Source organism: Gavialis gangeticus, unplaced genomic scaffold, assembly GCF_001723915.1.
Source record: "Gavialis gangeticus isolate Ggan-Ray unplaced genomic scaffold, GavGan_comp1, whole genome shotgun sequence".
In the NCBI taxonomy this organism is placed as follows: Eukaryota; Metazoa; Chordata; order Crocodylia; family Gavialidae; genus Gavialis; species Gavialis gangeticus.
In genome coordinates, this window is record NW_017729001.1 from 32,598,558 (window position 1) to 32,602,514 (window position 3,957).

A 3,957-nucleotide genomic window follows, 5' to 3' on the forward strand; every position below is an offset into this window, starting at 1 on the left:
CCTGCCATGCTAGTGTGCTGCACAAAGCTGCCCTGTGTTCCCCAGCCATGTGAAACCCCACAGATTGTGCACGGAGCCGGCTCCCTGATCTACAGCAATCCCTGGCTAAAGGCTACTATTATCGTATGTGCTGGGGAAGGAGTGCAGCCCGGCTGCTCCAGGCAGTGATTTCATCAGCTCTCACGGGCGGGTGAGGCAGTGGCAGGGCAGGCTGTGCTTGGATGAGGGTGTTTCAAGGAAAATCCAGGAAGTGGCATACGCTTTCCTCCAAGGGCTCGTCTACATGGTGACGCTCGCTCGACATATCAATCTGAATTAACAAAGGGTCTGAAGTGAGAGTGAATCAATTCAATCACACCAGACCTCAGTGTGCACACGGCCATGCTCAGCAGGCCTTAAATTAATTCAGCTCAATTCACTTCTAAAATAGACGAAGCTAAACTGATCAAGGCCACTCTCACTGGGAGCGAAAGAGTCCACAAAGGGATTTAATGTGGTTTAACTGATTTACTCATCGGGGTTCATCTCCCCAGCGTCCCCAGGCAGACATGCCCTGAGTCAGAGCTGAGCCCATGCTCCCAGAAGTCTGTAAAGGGGGCTCTGTGCTATGGGAAGTCCCGACCACACTCCAGAGCAATGCTAGTCCCCACATCTTAGCAAATTTCCAGTGCAGGGAATGATATCCCAGACCCCTAAGGCCTCCCCTGGAAACTCCTCCTGGAAACAGTCCTCTTCTTTGCTTCCCATCGCATGCAGTGAGGCTGAGAAATAACCGCTACATTGCGCCCCCGAGGTAGCTGCATCTTCAGCACACATACTGCATGCTGCACAGCATCTGTGAAGTGCTTTCAGACCTCCTGGGCTGAAAGGCGCTATAAGAAACATGACCATGTCCATCACGAATGCATGGCACAGAAAACATCCACAGTGGGAGGGGAGGGGGCTGCTGGCACCCTGGCTCCCCTATGCCCAAGACCAAAGTCTGGCACAGGCCCCTACACTGCATGCAAGTCCATGCAGTGATGCTATAAGAAGGCATATTTCTAAAGCCTCCAGCCCCATAGCCTGCAGGTCACATATTGCATAGCTACTGCCTGAAGAGAGGAACCATTTCTCTGCACTCCAAGCAACATGAGATGCCCCCCACACATCCCATGTTTGACCCATGCTCGCTCTCTGAGCCTTTTTTTCCTTGTCTTCCTGTAAGTCTTTCCTCTGGCAGCTCACAGTCTTCACCCCGCTCTTGCTGAGGCACTTGTCCACGTCCATCGAGTGCCTGTGACTAGGAAACTGCCACCTGGCCCTAGGGATGGTGGGAGGATGCTGGAGGGCGGAGGGGATGCGATCTCCAGTGGCAATGCCATTCTTCTTGGCTTCAAGCATTTGAAGAGGCAGACAGGCCAACGCATGTCTAGGGATCTCTGCTGTGATCCAACCTGCGAGGCAGTGACCAACCCCCTCCCAGGGAGTGCAGGCAGCACACAAGGCAGGCTCCTATTTCAGATCCAGCATAAAAGCACCTCTGTGGTCGGCCTCCCCGGCGCAGGAGCCACCCCACCCAGGGCCGTGGGAAGCGGGCAGACCACAAGGACACTGAGGAGTCATTCAGTCCCCATCACAAGGCAGGAAGGGAGGGGAGTGCAAACTGCACATCACTCTCCCTGGGGACACCCAGATCGGTGAGGGGAGGAGAGTCCTAGAAAGCTAGCCCTGTAAGCTATCCGGGCCACAGGCACTTTGCCCTCGGCGTTCAAACTTCTGCTCCTCTCCCAGGGCCCCAAACACATTTCCTCTTCAGTAACGGTTGGGCACAAGGGCTCCTAGCACAAAAATGCCAGACTGCTGCATAGCAGATGGCAATGTGCTTCATGCCAGAGTCCATCACCAGCACATAGTCTCTCGATCGCTCTGCTATCAATATCTGCCCCTCAGCTGACATGACAACTCTTTAAAAGTTAAAATGAAGGCTCAGGAGGGGGAAGTAGAAGCTTTCTCTTCCAGGACAGGGATTTCAGTTCTGCTGAAGCAGTGATCAGTGCAGCCCCACACGACAGCTGCTCAACGGTCTTTGTCCTTACAGAACCCACCTCGTCACCCCAAATCTACTATCACAGCGGCAGCCCATGCAGGCAGAGATGATAAGTGCTACCGGATAAAGTCCCTCTTAAAGCCCTGGCCACAGTTCCAGCCTAGGCATGGGGGTAGGGGCTAACACCTGCAGCCCCGGGACCCGCGGGGCTCTGGACAGGCAGGTACCTTATCATGGAGGCAGGTTGGATACAGTGATAGCACACACCACCCTAAGCTAGCCTCCCCTGCCAGTAAGCAGGATCACTTCCAATTTGGAAGCCACCCCTCTGATACCGAGGACCGGCTCTGCCAGCAAGCTAAGACACTGGAGGGTGAGACAGCCTGGCTCCTACCTTCATTTCCAAACCAAATCATCAGGTCCCCAAGCCACTCTTGTGATCCGATTGCAGTAGCTGCAGGGTGTGCCGGCAGGGATACAAATGCTCTGGACACCGGCCCACTGACTTCTGTATCATGGAGATAATTGGGCTAGTTTCAATGGTTGCTCAAGGGAATGGGGTGTGCGGGGGAGGGCAGGCTGCTAGCCAGACGGATGCATAAATTCGAGAGAGGTTTCCATTAGGGCACTAAGAACTGAAGGAGCCAGCAGCGCCAGGACACTGATGGGGTGGATGCAGCAAGGTCTCATGCTGCTGGGGTAAGGCTGATAGAAATGGCCGGATGCCCTCAGGATCCTCAGCTGTAAGGGCAAGGGATTGTGACAGCGGGTGCCTGGAGCCCCTGGGCAACGCAGAGCCCCCCTGAAGCCCCACTCAGAGCTGAGGCTTGAGCCTGCCAAGCCCTCCTGCGTCTTGGCAGTGCCTGCAGCCAGTCCCCCACCCCCAAATCCTACCACCATCAGGGGAGCGCACCCTCTCTACCTGCCTAGCTTATGCTGCCCGCGCAGTATCAGTAAAGCTTTTCCCCCCTGCCATTGCTCAGCCGCTGGACAGACAGCTCTTCCCAGGCCCCCAGGCTGGGCAGGACGCAGCGGATTCAAGACAGGGCACGGTGCGGGGAGCAGGGGCTCAGCATTCACCGCCGGAGCGTGGAGGTTGGCCCCTATCAATGGCAGCGACACTCCTGGCAGACCCCACCGTGACGCTGGCTGCGCTGGTCCGGCCGTGCCCAGAGTAACAAACTGCGGGTAGAAAGGTGCTGCTCACGGATGGCGCTGTGCCCCGTGCCAGGGCTCTGCCCCTCGGGTCTCGGGGCCTGGCGCTGGCTCTGCGGTGGGGCTGTCCCATCCCGCAGAGGGTCCCACGCCGCTGTCATCACCGCAGCACCCGAGTCTCTTTCAGCTTAACGTCGGGGCAGCGGCAGCGCCTTACGTTCGGGGTTTCTTCCCTCCACGCGTGCCCGGGAGGCCCAGCTCGATGGAAGCCGAGGGGGCCGGGGAACCATGGGGCTGGAGGGGCCTGCGGCAGGATCATCCTCCCCAAAACCATCCCGGGCAGGTCCGAACTCTTCCTGGAGCCACAGGCCAGTCCTGTCACGCGGCCGCGAGGCGCAGCACGACCCGCTGACCAACGGGCGGGCGTGGGGCCTGGCGGCTAATCCCCGGGGCTCGTGGCACCGAGGGATGTGCCGGTCCCAGAGCCGAGCTGCGGTGCTGGAGGGGGGTCCAGCCTGGGGGGCACACCCAGTCTGGGGCATCCCACACATGGGGGGGTCCCGCACACACCCCTCAGGATCCCCCACACGCCCCCCTTGTGGCACACACCTGTGGGGGGTCTTGCACACACCCCTCAGGATCCCCCACACGCCCCCTTGTGGCACACACCTGTGGGGGGTCTTGCACACACCCCTCAGGATCCCCCCCTCAGGGTCCCGCGCACACGTACCTGCGGCCCCGCGCTGTCCCGCTCGCGCTCCGGCTGCGGCTCC